The 18,074-nt window shown below is 40.7% G+C and overlaps 1 protein-coding gene across 2 annotated transcripts in view; it reads left to right on the forward strand.

Annotated features, from left to right (window-relative positions):
- The window catches only part of slc8a4b (solute carrier family 8 member 4b), a 105,047-nt gene that overhangs the window by 12,604 nt on the left and 74,369 nt on the right, over positions 1 to 18,074 (forward strand). Inside the window, exon 2 of one of the 2 annotated variants that reach the window (XM_079669575.1) lies at positions 10,297 to 10,390. The gene's annotated coding sequence lies outside the window, so the exon portion shown is untranslated. The remainder of the gene's footprint in view (positions 1 to 10,296; positions 10,391 to 18,074) is intronic. The other variant, XM_079669576.1, reaches the window with a different exon arrangement.

Raw genomic sequence — 18,074 nt, forward strand, 5'->3', positions numbered from 1 at the left:
CCTGTTGGCAATTATCGGCTTCAAAGAATACTAGTAAATGCTGTGCGCTGTGTTATCTGTGAAATGTCACCCACACACTCAAATGACACCCGTACATACATCCATTAAATATTGATGATGGTGAAAGCAGGAACATTGGGACAAACCCGTGTTTGTTTTTTCTGTATGTTTAGACGGCATAAATGTGTGTGTGCAGTTGAGAGTGGGATTGCCTGTGTAATGAGTGCTTGTTATTCTCAGATCCGCTGGTTTAAGAAGGATGTCGGGCGAGGGTCGAGCGCTTTGAAAAGCTCTTTCATGCTTGCCTCAGTTGGGTCACATCGACCTCTGCATCTGGAGATCGATCGCTCGGCTCGGCCTTAATTTGACTCATTTGTGGAAGCAAGAACTCCCTGATTGAACTACTGGATGCACACACACACTCACGTATGTTTTAGGGTTGTGAGAAATTGCAATGCAGGCTCTTTACCTGTGTGAATGGCGGGCCAATCATCAATACCACGTAGCCTGTTTTTCTTTTACTGTTTGCAGTTCTTAAATCTCAGCTTTTTTCTTTATTTTAAGCATGTACAGCTTTGTAGAGTAACACTGGAGTTGTTTTACTTTATAATGGGGAATATATCGTCCTATACTTTAAGTAACAATGCTATCAGTTTTGCTTTAGCCCAATGAAGCTGCATTTTTTTGTACCTATTGGGGTTGAACGTATTTGCAAAACTCAACTAACTTCCTAGGGAAAATATCAAATTCTTTAGCAGCTTAATGTTCCAGTTTCTATGTCCATTTGATGTATGGTAGCATAAACGTATTGTACATGTAGAGTTTTGTTAAGCTGAAAACAGATGTTCAATCAGGAGAGACGTGATGTATGAAATACATGTTTATTATCGGGTCACATTATATAAATGAAACATAATGATGACAGTTTATAACAAGTGAATGAAATGGTGTTTGGCGATTAGGCCCAGGTTTTGTAGGATATCATTCGGGAAGGGAAAGAACCGTTTCCGATGAACGCCCCTGGGTCTAGACGCTGGTGGTGGTGATAAGTGGTTAGGTCCGTTTGGAAGGGAGAAGGTTAAGCTTGGCCCTGAGTTGGAAGCAGGAGGCGAAGGGGTGGAAGAGGGTTGCGCGTTGACACCTGGAAGAGAGCTGATGGAAAAGGGGAGAGCATACTGTATATAGAGGGATTAACAGGTGCGATAATTAGGCTTGTGAATGGAGGGAAGTGATAGGTTAGCTGAGGAGTGGCGCTCCCTATCATTTAGTGAAGGGAGCGAGTATTGCCATGACGTGCAATACGAAGTGATAGGTCTTCCTGCCTGAACTTGCGCTGAGCTTCATATCGTTGCAGCCGGATGAAGTCGGTAACAGTGAACCCAAACAACAAGCTGAAAGAGGCTAAAGTGCTCCGTAGAGCAGAGGGGAATTACAGAGTTGGGGGATAATTCTATGCGAGTCCATATCACATTACATTTAGTGATTTGACCCATTGCTAATTTAAAAGTATTAGGACGTGCAGCTTTAAGGTTTAGGATAAGTAGCTTTTGAGGAGCCATTTATTACAGTTAATTTTAGCGTGGAATTAAAATCCACTTGCCCGAGACCTACAACATGCCCTTATCGCTTGAAGTGAACAATTTACAAGCTTTCTTTTTCGATTTTTCAAAATGCAGCTTCAAACATCGACTGCTTTTAACTGTGCTAGTCGCTCAAGGACACACTTTTCACCTGAATACAGCGAATAAGTAGCTTACTGTCAAATCTGAAAAGATGAAAAGCACTTGAATCCAACACAAAGGAATGTCTTTTAACCTGGAAAGTCACAACTAACTTATCATTTATCTATATGTAACAAATGAAGAAAAAGGAAGTAGGTTTCTAAACGCAATCTTTAATTGAGATGCCTGTGAGATAAAAAGTCATCCTACAATGTTTCATTCATCATCTTTCTCTTGTTTCTGTAAGCAATTATTCACAGTTAGCTTGCGTCTACTACTGCAGACCTCCAGAGCATCAGATTCCTTGCTTGAAGGCACCACTACTCTAGTCACATTTGACCAAGGCTGTGTTTGGATTTAGACTGGCAACCTTCCAGTCCCAAGACCCCACACCCACTCCTCTGCCCTGGCTGCTACCTCTGCCCCCGCTGAACTCTCCCCTGCTCTCAGAGGTGTGCTGCCTGCAGCTGCTTGTCAGAAGAAGGCAGTTTAATTTATATCTTAAAGGAGAAAACAACTGGCTGGCAGACAGTTGATTTCTCACAGATTTACTCTGAAATCTGCTGTATACATGCTGTGAGTTTTTATTGACCTTCTTCACCTTCACTGCCAAACAGCGTCCCATTTACATGGGAGAAAACAGTATCGATCCAAAGCAGCCGGGGGGGCTTAGATTCAACTTATTCACACAGAAGACTCCCTCATTTCTCATGTCTCTCCCTCTCACACACACACACACACACACACACACACACACACACACACACACACACACACACACACACACACACACACACACACACACACACACACACACACACACACACACACACACACACACACACACACACACACACACACACACACACACACACACACACACACACACACACACACCCCTCCTCTGATACCCGTAATGATAGTTACATCTTTTGTATCTCATTAATCACCATGGCAACAGTATAGGACCTACTTTCTGCTCTCCCTTCTCTCTCTGCATGTAGCTCTCTGTCTCACTCACACACAAATACACACTAATGATTATTCTCCTCAACAATTAATAATTTTCTAGATTAATCAGTTTATCCTTTGGTCTTTAAAATGTCAGAACATCTGTTTAATAAGATATTAGACAGAGAAAAAAATGGTATAACTGCCACAGAGCTTATAATCTGTAAAAATGCAACAAGATCAAATAAAGATCTTATAGTAGTAGCTGTTTTGTGATAACACAAGGAAACAGCCATTCATCTATAAATAAAAAGGCATAAACAAACATACACACGCATCCTCTTCCACTATACACGCATATACAATCAGTACTGTATTGCTTATTATTGGATGTGACATACTGCTGATGCATACTCTATGCTGATAGATTTTGTTGCTGCAGGATATGCTGCTGGAGTGATTGTGTATATATATATGCATGTGTGTGTTTGTGTGTAAGAAAGAAGTGTGTGGGTGAAACCAGGTTGAAGCTGTGGCAGGTGAGTGTCACCACCTCAGGGCAGAGTGTGTGTGCTCAAGGGGCCGTCCACACACTACAAGGTAATATGGATTGGTTATATAGGTTGTGTGTGTGTATATGCGTGTGTGTTTCTGTACTGTAAAGCAGGTGATAACAGTTCAAGATGTCTTTAAGTGAGAGCAGATGGGAGCTGAGGCGTTATTGGAGCGTACACTACATGATTCATTTACGGTGTGTGTCCCTGCGGCTAATTGTGTATGTATGTGGGGTTGTCACCCTGAGGGGGTTACATAAGTATACTTTAATACCAGCCAAAGCACAACACAGGAGGAGAGGTGAGATGTGCTCAATGCTCCATCATTATTTAAACATTCTTTTGTATCCACAGACAGAAAGGGAATTTGCTTTGCATCCAAAGAACCATTAGTCGGACCTCAAAGCAGCACAGTAGATTTTAAACAAAACACCCACCTGTCTGTTGGAGCTAATTTGCTTCAAAGCACATTCTAGATCCAGGGTAATTTAATTTTGAGTGTCATTAATAACACTTCTTGGCTCATAGGCAGCTTAAAGAGTAGAGTCCAACATCTTGGGAGAAGATTTAATGAAAGCTCCAATTAAAGAAATAATATTTGAGTCCCTTCAGGAACCCAATACAGTGAGACCATTAACCTCCCTTCCCTCCCAATCTAACTTCTTTGTGCTCAATTTGTATTTAAATAGAGAAACATTTGAATAGATGCACTCCACATGAACCTGTCTGGGTAATCATTTATTTCAATCAAACTATGGCCTTAAAGGCCTTGTTGTTTTGTATTCTATCAGTGTAAACCAGTTTCTACTGTATGTATTCTGCAGAAACTGAACTTTTGCCAAGAAAATACAGTTCAGTGAGTCATGCCTCTTCAACAGTGGAGAGGGTGTCTTTTGTTTCAGTATCAGTTCTGTGCTTTTGGTCAGTTGAAGTTTCTTCTCCCCGTTGGCCGTCTGTCTTCTCTTTGTCTTGTCTTTATCCAGTGAGTCTATATAAAGCTTGTGGTTTGTTTTGTGCACTTCTGGTCCAATTTAACAGCACATGAATCCAGTTGGAGCCACGTTGCACCAATGCATCTAGTTAATTCTGTCATTGCTCCGTGCATTTCTTTTAATGGGTTCATTCTCAGATCAGACGTTCCTCAATGCTGCTGGGACTCATTGTTGATTCTTGGATGCCGTCTTATCAGGATGCCTTGAGTTCGCTGGTTGGAAACTGGTTGAGATAGTCTCCTGCTGCACTAAAGTGAAAGATATTAAATCAAAGTACTCCTGAAGGTGCTGAGTGGGCGGAGGGGGACCTTGCTCTCAGCAGGGATGAGGATTTGAGACTTGGACGAAATCCATAACATCTCTAGAGGTGTTGTGGTGAAATATCAATCATGTTGTTCACCTGCTTTGAATACCAAGCTTCAATAGACTTTTGGAGTTGCCCAATAAAAAATAACTATATCCGGGTGTACTGATATTTGGGATCATGTGTGATTATTTTCCTGTGAAATGTATCGTCAAACTTTCTGGCCTATTTGTTTGTTGTTCAGTTTTCTCTGCTGATCGGGACAGTGCCGGCCGATTTGGTTTGCAAAGCAAAATCTCCAGCGTCCAGCCTCCTTAAATGATCTCTAACAGAGCATCCCATTCAATAATTACTACTCGAAAGGTAAAGATTAGTTCCAAGCAAGCAGCAGTGATTCAGCAGAAAACCAAAGAAATCAACAATAGACGACGTGAAGTCCGACCTGTTATCTGCAGGGCAAGATGTGCGGAGAGGTACTAGTTTTCCTTTGCATTACTCGCAACATTTTACTTTGATATAATTCTCTATACATAGTGTGAGAATATACCATCTAAACATATTTTTTCGTGTGCAATTCAAGCAAAAGTTTGACAATTTTGAAAGGACACTCATTTACTTTTTCGACAATGACAGCATCAGGGTTTGGGAGAAAGAAACAAATTGATATTTTAATGTAGACTAGATTGAGTTAAATGTTCAATATAATCTCATAACTGAAAAGGTTTTAAATGTCAGTTTCATTGACTATGGTAAAAACGATACGCCCAAACTTTAAGTTAACTAAATCATGACTACAAACAGTTAAGGTGATACAAATTAAACAAGGATATTTGACACAGGACTTATAGTAAAATGTAATAAAAAAATATTGACGAGAAAAACACCTATGCTAAGCTAGGCTAATTGTTCTGGCTCTAGCTAAATTAAGACATTGGAGGGGTATTGTTTATCTCATCTAAGTGTTTGCAAGGAGACAAATTTGTCCATAAGGGAATACAAGTATTTTTTAACATTTTTATGATTTCATTAAATTCTCTTGGTATATGTAAAAATGGTATGATGAGGTCATTGAGCACAATTACGATGCAATATCTTCTCCCAAAATAACTTAATTTCGACATATACATTTGAAGATATTGGCAAGATTTTTCATAGGGTACACGTTGAGCTCACTGTGACTTCTCCTCCAGAGAGCACACAGAGAAAGACAGACTGAAAGGTCGTTGCAAAGTCAAACTCCCAGTTGTGAAGAGTTTCTGAAGGCAGGCATGACTCATCCCCTCTGCCACCTTGCACACATTTGAAAACATTTGGTGCGCAGTCGTTCAGTCTGCCTGTGTGTGAGCGTTCACAGGGTATTGACTCTGTGATTGTGTTTCTATTGGCAGTGCAGACAGCCAAATAGGCAGTCAGCTATGTGAGTCACTCAGTCACCCTCGACTCAATACAGCACCGACAAGAGCTGTGAATGTGTGTGTGTGTGTGTGTGTGTGTGTGTGTGTGTGTGTGTGTGTGTGTGTGTGTGTGTGTGTGTGTGTGTGTGTGTGTGTGTGTGTGTGTGTGTGTGTGTGTGTGTGTGTGTGTGTGTGTGTGTGTGTGTGTGTGTGTGTGTGTGTGTGTGTGTGTGTGTGTGTGTGTGTGTGTGTGTGTGTGTGTGTGTGTGTGTGTGTGTGTGTGTGTGTGTGCTCTTCCTACATCTTGCATTTCAGCCATGTGTTTCTGTATTCCTTTCTTTTTGCATCTCTGAGCATCTGTTGCATAAGCCATGTGTCACTGTTGAACAGAGCATCGCGTGTGAAGGTTGTGTGTGTGTGCTGGTGTGTGACCGTATTTAAAAGTGTGCTCCGTGTTTCGGTTCGTTTGACCTTTGCAATAACCTCGCTCCGCCGCGCACCGCTGCTCCACTATGGATCCACACACACCGTTCATCTGTGTGTTGTGTGGAAACTGGTAACAGGGACAGAGAATAAGAAAGGAGAAAGAAAGAGTAATAAAAACATTCATGTTTAATTCCATAGTTGAATTTTTGCAGTTTTGATATAGGTCATGCATAATTTATACCAAAGTCATGAATTGAATTAAGGAGAGTGAAAGGGACTCATTTTAAAACAGTAGCAGAAATAAAGATGTCTGTAATCATTGTCCTCAGGTCAAAGGTCATTTAGGCACACAGGTTTAATGAAATTGCAGTTTTACGCTTTGTGCATATGGATCATGACTTTGATTGCAATCTGAATCCTTGCCTTGGTTCACTGAAGAATCAACAATTCTTACATGAGGAGGTAATTGAAATGCATTCCCTGGGTGAGAGGTGAGCCAAATGAAGCCATAATACGATTGGGGATAAATAATTAAAAAGGACTTTTCATTAGCCGCTAGGAGGCTGCCGTCATTTCTTTGAATGAATTGTTCCATTCTTTGGTTCTTTGTTTGGATATTTGGCGCTTTGTTTTCTCCTTTGGTTCTTCTCTGGTAACTCTGTTCGTTCCTTGGTTTGTTTGTTGGTTGGTTGTCTCTTTGGCATTCTGGACCTTTAATCTGTTGGTCATTTCTTTTATAATTTTTTTCATTTGTTGGTTCTTCCTTGGTTGCTAGGCTCTTTCATTAATCATCCCATGTATGAAACTGGTCCATTACATTTTGCAGATGTGATATATTTAATAAAGAATTACTTGGTTGCTTGGTTCTTAATCATTTTGCATGGCAACTATTTCCAGTGTTGGCATAATTAGTTTAGCCGATCTCGACTGTTTCATTTGTTGCCCTGTTCCAGAGATGCTGATGTGTGCAGATGGTGTGGTTTAATTGTATTGGTGAATGTACAAATCAATAGAGCCACAAGAAGGGAAATTGGAGTTGTAAAAGATGGGAGATACTGTATAAACGAGCAAGGCGAAATGCAGGTCAGGTGGAGGTGGTCGAGGGATGGCTAGATGAATGCTGAAAATAATGATGAAACAAAGACACAAAGATGGAGAGAAATACAGGAAGGGAGTGATAAAGTGATGGAAAGGGGTGGAGTTACAGGTAAAAGATGAACAGAGAGGAGAAGCAGTGGAGTACAGGGAAGCTGCTGGAGGTGTGGAAGCGATGGATGATTGCTATGGAGATGGAGTGTGGGACCAGATTAAACCTAATTACAACATCATAATGACTTTGTTGGGTGTAACGAATGGATGGAAACCATTTGGTTGGAGATAAAGAATGGAGCATGAACTCTTTAATGAAGGATAACACATAACACATTTTTGGATAATTCTGCATTAGTATGGGATGGATAACATGACATGCTAAAAAAAAGTTAGACTGACTAAAGACCTCAAATATAGCCTTACTTTATTCCGTTTAGTTTTTGGATATATCTTTTTAAACTTTTAATATTATTTTAATTATAAATGATATTAAATTATATTTACTGTTTTTTTGTGTTTGTTTTAAGTGAACTGTTCCGAAAAAGATTTTCTATTTTCTTTAGACTTTAGTCTGTAGAGTACATGTGGGCCGGTACTTGTCTGCAGCTCCATTCAGATATTTCCACATATTTCGGATATAATACATAATGAACTTACTGTGCTTTGGATATTGCATCAGTCCATTTTGTGATTTTCATAACATTTCGATTAATAAAGCAGCCCTAACATGAAGCATGTCTCAAGCAGTTAAAAAAAAACAACTCAAAATTGGTTTCAGTCTATTGGTTATCCTTGATATGATACATGTATGTCTTATGTCTTGTGTGTGTACATGTGTGTGTGTGTGTGTGTGTGTGTGTGTGTGTTTGTGTGTGTGTGTGTGTGTGTGTCTGTCTGGCGACCAGCACATCTCTTCAGTTCTTGCCCTCAGTATGCTTTGACCTCTGATCATCGGCCCCATGTGGTTGTCAGAGAGTTTTATTTAACGTGACACTTGATCTACATTAATGGCAAAAACAACTTTAACTACCTTTAGGGTACACACACACACACACACACACACACACACACACACACACACACACACACACACACACACACACACACACACACACACACACACACACACACACACACACACACACACACACACACACACACACACACACACACACACACACACACATTACATTCACACAAGTGGAATATTGACATTGAATGGAAGTAAATATGAAGTAGCTTGTAAATTAAATTAAATACTTTCATCCCAAGCTTGGCAATATAACTTCAGGGCCTAATGTTAAATAAGGTGAGGTCACAGCCCAATTTCAGGCTCAATCCTGTGAGAAGCTGGAGTGTGTGCAGAGAGACTAAGGCACACACATTGCCCTTGAACATTACACTAAAGTCCTAACTGAGGCGGGCAATGCAGAACTTTGAGTGTGAAGTTTTGATTAAAAAGTGCAACTGTGCTTAATCAACCTTCCCACTTGAAGGTTAAATTAATAAACTGTGACACTTAGATGTAAATGTCCATTTTGTTACCCTATTCTGATTGATAGTACAAAAGTAGGGGAACCAATCTCGAGTCAATCACAACTAAACTCCATGTGCGCATTTCGCTTAGGTTTTTCAGTCAGAAATGACAGCATCTTTGCTAAAAAATGTTGGTTGTCAGTGAATCCGGCAGTTGGTTAATGCATACTGTAAGCCTCACACACACAGACGGTGGATTGCCAGATTTCTGGTGGGGCTGAGCAAGCAAAAAAGTTTTTTGACAGATTTAATACTTGTTTATATTCCAAAAGTGGAGCTGTCTCACCACCATTCAAAGTGTTTTTAATGCATTTATTTGAAGGGACAAAAATGTAAATCTAACACACATTTAGAAAGCAATTGGATTGAGTATAGACAATGCAATGAGTGCCTACTTTTGTCACTGTGTCAAACGGACAATAGGTTTGAGTTTTACGTTTTTCCAACATAGTTTAGTCCCTTTGGTTATCATTTCTGGCAGGGGTGCTGAGCAAAAATGGAATTAATGTTGTGGCTCTGCGAGATTCTTTAAATAAGCTTCCTATCACATTTGATGTATCGCAATAAATACATTAATCCGGGATATCGAGACCATAACACTTGAAACAGCACCAATTATTTTCTAACTGCTGCCTTGTTATTAGGTGAAGAAAATGGACACATATTTGGTTCCTCTTGGATAGAAAGTGATGTGCTCTTTTTTTCCTACACCTGCAACAGTCGTTATATTGGAAATTACGTGTCATTATGAGGATTACAGCCTACAATGATGGAGGAAAATAGTCCCACCTACACAGAACTTTGCAGGAAACAGTGTCACAGTCCCTGGTTAATTAATAGAAAAGTCATTTTTGGAAGTGCCGTGGTTAACAGCAGGACTTTTAATGGTCACCGCTGCCCCATATTGGGATGTTTACACTCTCTGAAACACCCAGATTTAATATTTCAGAGCCACTAATTTAATGCGGGGCTCGGTGAGGAGCTCCAGAGACTCATATATTTTGCGGTTCGGCAAAGGGGAGATTTGTTTGGGAGCTGTGAGAGAAGGACATCTGCATTTTAATTGATTTCAAGCAGGATATTTTTAAATGTATGTGAACATAAATAAATTATTCATGCCTAAGAATATGTGTGTTTATTAGCGGTTGGTGTGGTGTCAGTGGAAGATATTGTAAACTACTGTACATTTTTCTTCTGCGTTTCTAAAGAGACTGTGTGTGCATATTCTCACTGTGTGCTGTAAGTGTCAGAAAATAGGTTTTAAAGGAGGTATTTTGTGGTCTTGTAACATTAATATAACAATGTGTGTGTTTGTGTGTGTGTTAGGCAGCTAAGCCAGATGGTGGAGTCAACTACAAACCACTGAGATCAACTGATGTGACATCACCTCGCCGCACCGGGCTGCAGACGCAATCTGTATGTGAGTGTGAATATTTTATCTACGTGTGTGTGCTGATGGACCAATCAGAAGGTCAGGGTGACTCAGGGACTCACCTGTGTGTTGAGTCTCTATCCAACTTATAGACGCTCTCCTTTCCTGCCTCTCCAGCAGAGTGGTGCTTTCACTCATGGCTGCACACACCCATCGAGCGTGCTCAGCATAATGAACACACACACACACACACACACACACACACACACACACACACACACACACACACACACACACACACACACACACACACACACACACACACACACACACACACACACACACAGTTAGACACACGCGGGCAGTGCAGCAGTAATTAATAGCTAACCGCGCAAAGCTATTATCATTACAGGAACGAGGTCCAGCAGAAAACTGTTTTTAGGAACTAAAGCAGGATCGTTGTGCCCTAACATGTTCCCCACACAACATCATTTATTTCTCAAAGGATATACTGAAGAATATTTCTGACACTGGAGACCGCAATGCGAAGTGTTGAGGGGCGTTATTGTTATAATCTGCGGTACAAAGATAGTAGCTGCACCCAATGGCAAGGATTATCTTAAAGTAAAACAAACAAATTATGTCTTGTTAGAAGAAATGTTAATCAAATCAAATGATAGCAACACATACAAAGGTGTTCAAACAGTCAAATTGAGATTTAATAAAAAGCTTTTTCATTTAAAGGAGACCTATCATGCTATATTTGAATAATATATTGTAGGGCCATACCTATATAAGGTATATTTATTTATACGTTTTCTTTTTCAAAATACCAAACAGATCATGCATTTTAGCCATGCCTCATTTCGCTCTATTTCGCTCTCCTCCACCATGCGCTGCAGCTGACCACGCCCCCCTGCAAAGGAGGGGGCCGAGTTACGAGCATCATGTTACTATGCTGTTACCATGCCACGGCAACCTCTCATTCTCCTGTTTGGTGGAGAGTTGGCCATATACAGTAGGCGGAGCTCCTCTTCACTGACGTCAGACTATTTTCAAATCTGTTTCAGTCTGTATCAGATCCGTTAAAGCCCTGTTTTTAGAGATTTTGGGTATGGAGGAAAAGGTACAAAGGTGCATTTTGCATGATAGGTTCCCTTTAATGTTTCTGTTCTGTGAGAAGCAATGTAAATGCCTTTAGGAAAAATGACATCTTCTCACCGGATTTGGTTGCATGCGTGCAAATTGCGCCACAAATGTCCACTGGTAGTGTGTTAGAAGTGGATTGTGCGAGCAGTGTGTTCTCCCACAAACAGCTTTCCAGTCTTTAATTTTTTATAAGTTTAATGATATTTTGTGTTTAATACTCACTTTACTCAACTGATCTAAACAATGGTACACAGCATACCATCTAAGCTTTATTTTGTACCTGTGTTTCCAGAGTTCAGACACAATTGATTCTTAAGAGAACATACATTCCAAATTCTATGGCAATCCATCCAATAATTGTTGAAATGTTTTAGTTTTTGACCAATGTTGTTGACTGACCAACCAACTGACCAAAAAATACTAGCTTGGCTAAAAACTATTTTATATTACACATTGTTACAAACTATTGCAAGGCTCTTTCTTTGCTTGATAAGTTAATTTCAAGTATTCCAAAAGTACCTGGAGGTGGTTTAACTTTCTACCTGATTTGCCTTAATACAATGTGGAAACAGAATCGATTCCGTTTTGTCACAGTGTAATGAGTAATCTTAGCTGGAGAGCATTTCAAAATTAAACATCCCGAGTGCGGCTGCTATTCAGAGATGAACGCATTAGTCTGCAGACAAATTGGGTGAAATTGTCCCCTCCACTCCTCCTGTGTGGACTAATGGAGACAGAAGGCTGCGGCCACCCGCCCTGCATGGCTGCTGCTCAAATTTATCCCTGTCTGCACCCCGGTCCACTTCACAGATTATATTTGCTTCAAAACATATTTACTTTTTCTTCGCCCATGTATTTTTTTCCATCAGACGGTATTAGAGTAAGAACAATTTGCATATAATGTGGTATTGCGTGCTACATCTCTCCCTTTCATACGTGATTGGAGGCTTTTACGGATTTCATGCAGGATCTAACCGGAAGCTTATGAGTCAAGATTGTGTGTGTGGTTGTGTGTGTATAGGATTTGTATTCCTCCTCAAGGTTAAAATGGAAAACCACACCGTCCATATTAGTCAGGCAATATATCTTCTTTAGCTCCTGCTTCTTTTTCATAGCGGTCCCTCATTTCTCCTCACTGCTTTATTGGATGCTTTCTCCTTCCTTTTGTCGTCAACCACATCGTAAATATAAACTCTCCTCTCCCCACTCTCTTCTCCCCTTCTACTCCATCGATTGTGGCTCCCGTTAATTAAGCACATTTATTTCTAATGAGCCAAACACTGATTAGCTTGTTGCAGTCGTAGAAACAACCTCTTGCGATTCTGCAGACAGACCTTCAAACACCAGGTCAGAATAATCAGACAGCACTCAGACCTCAGTGCACCGCGGTGGATTTGAGCTAAATGCTACAGTCTCAAGAGGTTTTGGACCAAATGCCAGGAAAATAGCCTTTCTTCCGCCAACCTTTACCTCACAGACAAAGAGTATTGAGGAGAGGGTTACAGGTTACTGAGAACATGAGATTTGTGTTTAGGAAATGTATTTCAGAGACAGTTTTACTAGTCAGTGTCAGAACAGCAAGCCTCCTGCTGCTCATCCAGTGATGCAACATTCAGCACATTACACAGAGGAAGGTCCTCTCTTAAATTACTTTTGCACACCATTTATGTGTCTTGGGATGTTGCTAAAAAATAAGTGTAGGAAGCACATGGATTGCAGTGCAAATACACTTTCTCGCCAGAGGTTGAAATGGTGTAAATACATGTCTCTCCAGTATGCAATACCACTTAAGTGAAGTGACTGGGAAGTTATATCTCCGCAGCCTAGTGGCCCCACAAATAACCTCCATACTGTGTGAATCCACACCCAAAGAGTTATGTCTAATGCGAGGTAGGAATAGTTTGTCATGAGCCGCGCTGTGCCTTAGGGTCATTCTGGCAAAGTGGCAATAGTTGGAATTGAGCTGCACTTCCACAAGAACAAAATGATTCCCAGAAGCATCCAAAATGTATTTATTTAGTAATATGAGTACAAGTGAGCAACAAAGTGTGGATTCTGAAGTTGATGAAACCATTTCAGACGCCTAAGCAAGACGATAAGTAAACAAATGGAAGCCCTACTAAACTTCACTGTGCACCATCTTAAAATATGTCATTTAGTCTTTTTAAAACATCCGAAAATATATATACAGAGAAGTATTTATTATTTTGAGAATCAAGTTAAAATATCTAGAATAAAGTATAATCACTAACACTAGTAGTTGAAAAGATCAAGTCTATTTTCAACATTTGCATTTTCTTTACTCGTAAAATGGATAGACATACACAATCAGATTTGTAACCAAGCTAACGGCTAAGAGAAAACATAATTGAAAGTGGTTTAGGATCATCTTCAAAGCCCATAGGGGTGTGAAGCAGTATTTGGGTGTAGGAGTTTTATTTAAGTCCTGCACTTCTCTAATCAATGCTCGCACAAGTTGCCGACTAATCCTTCCACTCAGCTCCCCAAACAGTCAATAAAGGCAGAGTGCAGAGAATACCACTTCAGATGTGGTGATACCAGAGAGGAGTTCAAATCATTTAAAACATCAACATTGGAGGAGGAATCAGGAGAATTCATGTGAAACATCGCCATGTCCTCGGTCTAGTTTCATCTGTGTGTGTGGTAGGTGTGTGTGACCTTGAAGTAACGAGGTCCCTTCAGCTGTTGATTGCCAGGCCTGTCTGGTGTCGCTGCTGGTGATGCTGTGAATTGATTCTGTGCCAGGCCTCGAAAATGTCCACCCTCCCCCCCCCCCATCCAAATCTAAATCTCTCTCCCTCTGGCTTTTTGTGCCCTCTTTCTTTTGATGCCTCCCTCTCTGTCTTTGTCTCTTTATTCCCGGCCTTGCAGTCTGTCCTCCAACTGAGTTTAACTGCCAACTTCGCTTATCTGTGGTTAAGCCTGTGCTACAGCTACAGCGTGTGTGTGTGTGTGTGTGTGTGTGTGTGTGTGTGTGTGTGTGTGTGTGTGTGTGTGTGTGTGTGTGTGTGTGTGTGTGTGTGTGTGTGTGTGTGTGTGTGTGTGTGTGTGTGTGTGTGTGTGTGTGTGTGTGTGTGTGTGTGTGTGCTACTGCGCTAATTGTACCTGTTATAACTCTTGCCAACCTCATTGCTCAGCTTTCCCAGTCATTACTGCAGTGACAGTGAAGGTCTACTCACATTGATTTTCATTTTACAGCCTTTGTGTGTGTGCATGTTAGGAAGATATAAACTGTGCGTGTGAGTAGTGTGGGGACATAAATCTTTTTATAAAGTCACATTGGGGACTTTCTTTTGTGGACAAAATGCAAGTCCCAATGACGTTATCACCACATTTAAGGGTTAAACATGTTAGGTTAAATGAAGGTTATGGTTGGGAACAGGCAAATAGCCTTTCCGAAAAAGGCTTTTACTCCTCTTCTTTTTATAATATTTCAAATGTCAATATGTTTTATGTCATGAATACTTTCACACAGAACATGAATGTAACACGGCAATGTCAGTTTTTCTGGGAACGAGTAAAAGCTTTCGCACCGGAAATAATGGCAACAACCAAGAATGCTATATACTATATTCAATATGTTTACAATATAAATAAAGTAAAGATAGAATAAAAATAAGCTATTACATTTCTAGCATGCCGTGGCTTGCTAGCACGTTAGCAACAAGTTACATTACGCAAGCCCCGAATTTATTTAATTCAAGTGTTACTAGACCTAAACACAGTGGCAAACTCTTTTTTTTCATAATAAAAGCTCTATGTTCACAGTAGAGTTTTAACATTTCCTCCCTTTTTTTTTTGGCAAGCCTCAGGTTTTGTAATGGCCTTTAATGTCGGGGTAATTCTCCAGGAAAAGTCCATGTTATGTCCTCTAAAGTGATGGAAACATGACAGTGTGTGTGTGTGTGTGTGTGTGCGTGTGTGTGTGTGTGTGTGTGTGTGTGTGTGTGTGTGTGTGTGTGTGTGTGTGTGTGTGTGTGTGTGTGTGTGTGTGTGTGTGTGTGTGTGTGTGTGTGTGTGTGTGTGTGTGTGTGTGTGTGTGTGTGTGTGTGTGTGTGTGTGTGTGTGTGTGTGTGTGTGTGTGTGTGTGTGTGTGTGTGTGTGTGTGTGCGCTCTTCCTACATCTTGCATTTCAGCCAACTCACGGTTATTCATCCTGGCAGGAGCACAGACTATTCTCTCCCTCATTATGGCAGGAAAGGTGCATTCCAACTTCTTCACACTGTACAACCAGTGTAATTGTCTATGCAACCATACACAAATGTGAGCCCCCTCTCCTCTGATTGTGATTTCCCACAGTTCATATGCCCTCCCACTCACACACCCACTCACACTCTCACACACAGGAACAGAGCCACCCTCCCACTCACAATTACAGCTTGGACGCATTCACTGTTTTTATTAGCAGGTCCGGGCAGATTGCGAGCACAGATGCATCTCTTGGATCTTGGTAACTGGGAGATTTTCTACGAAAGATGGTGACAACAAATCATTTTCAACAGATTTCCTGATACATGCTTTTTCAGGAACTAGATCTTAACACCACAACTCAAATTTTAATGGTCAAGTTGACCTTTTAATACCAAAAAAGATCCCCACACATGTTTATTTTCTCTATACATCAGGAAATGTTAACATGTGTGCTGCAGCTTGTTATTGTAATCTCCACTTAACAGTTTAATTTATGAGGAAAACCCTCTATCTAATTGATTTAGTTAATGAGTAATCCCTGTGAATAAACTGCCACCTTTGCTGTGGTTTCTACCATCTGACTGACACACATGCATAGCATCACGCACTCATTTCATACTCAAAATGATAATACAATTCTCATCACATTAATGCCACAGCACAGGGCTTCTTCCCTCTCTGCTCTCCTCTCTCAATCTGTTCTCCTCTTCTGTTCAATCTTATATTCTTTTATTTAACAATAACACTGTGTGACGAGTTTTCTCCTTTTACACTCAATATTAGCGCTGTCCGACTGTTTAGCATCAGTGCAAACATATTGTACATGGTATCACACTGCAGCTGGAAGTGCACGTGTGTCACAAACCTATCGATTACTAGAAAAGCTGCTGATTCATTTCCTTTCATTTAATGAATTTTTTACTTGTTTTGTCTCTTTTTTAGTGATAAAAAGTCTTATAGGGTTCTGTGGAACTTCACCGGAAATGATTTTCGGCAAATTTGCATTTTCTGTTGTCTGTTTTTATCATTTTCTGATTCACATTTGGAATACTTTATTGTCCATTAGATCTGAATGAAATGTAAATGTCCTTTGCTCTAGCATTTTTGGTGTTTTTATTAGTCATGTCGTGTTACTTGAAGTCAATATGAGTGTGTCAGTGGCCCTTTTGCATCTCTTTGTGTTGGTTTTGTGTCTTTTTCTGTGACATTGCGCCTGCTGCTTGTTCACAAATCCATCCATGTGTCACAAAGAGTGAAAGAGAAAGAGAAGAAAATAGAGACAGTTCATATATAGAAATTGACAGCATGAGAGTGTGGAAAATGGCTGGCTTAGAGGACATGATTGTTCCTGTGCTGTTACCACGGTGACTAATTGGATAATAAACTTATTACGGTATAGCATGAAGAGTGTGGGCGACTCTAGAAGAGTGTGAAAATGTAAAGACAAGAGTGTGTTCAAAGGACTTGTATTGAAGTGACAGGTATACTGTGCGAGTGCTTACTCCACCAGTCAGGGATACAAGAGAGAGATCAGGAGGGATTAATGCAGCTTCCAATTATAGTGCGTGTGTTTGTATTCTCTCCCTCTTTCCTCTCTTTTTCTCCCTCCATTCTCCCCCTCCCATATAAGAGCAATTGTCCTCTGTCCCTTTCTCTTTCCTCTAAGATCTCAGTGACAGGGGGATTTTCGTAACCTCTTTATTAAGATTGCTGTTATTTGTCACTCTAGAGACAGCGCAGGAGAGAGGGATGGATGGATGGAGGAAGGGAGACAGGATTGGATAAAACAGGCAGAAAAACAAGGGAGCGAGTGAGAACAAAAGAGGTTTGATAGGGCATAATGTGCAGAGAGATTTGAGTTAGAGGATAATTTAAAATAAGGGAACATGTGGAAATAGGAGAGGGAGAGGAGAGAGGTGAGAGCGAACACACATCGGGAGAGATTGTTCAAGGAAGAGAAATTGACATCATCCATCTAAAACAAGGAGGAATTAAATAACATCCTCACAAACACACACACACACACACACACACACACACACACACACACACACACACACACACACACACACACACACACACACACACACACACACACACACACACACACACACACACACACACACACACACACACACACACACACACACACACACACACACACACACACACACACACACACACACACACACACACACACACACTCACAGCCACACACACACACACTCACAGCCACACACAGCCACAACACACAGCCAGCGTCATAATATCATGCATCATCTTCTCTTGTGTTAATGTCACAGCCCATTAAAACCCTTTTAACCCCGTTTGGCTGATGTCCTCGCCCACACACACTCTCACATGTTCGTGC

This window comes from Notothenia rossii (genome assembly GCF_949606895.1).
Source record: "Notothenia rossii genome assembly, chromosome: 3".
Lineage (NCBI taxonomy): Eukaryota > Metazoa > Chordata > Actinopteri > Perciformes > Nototheniidae > Notothenia > Notothenia rossii.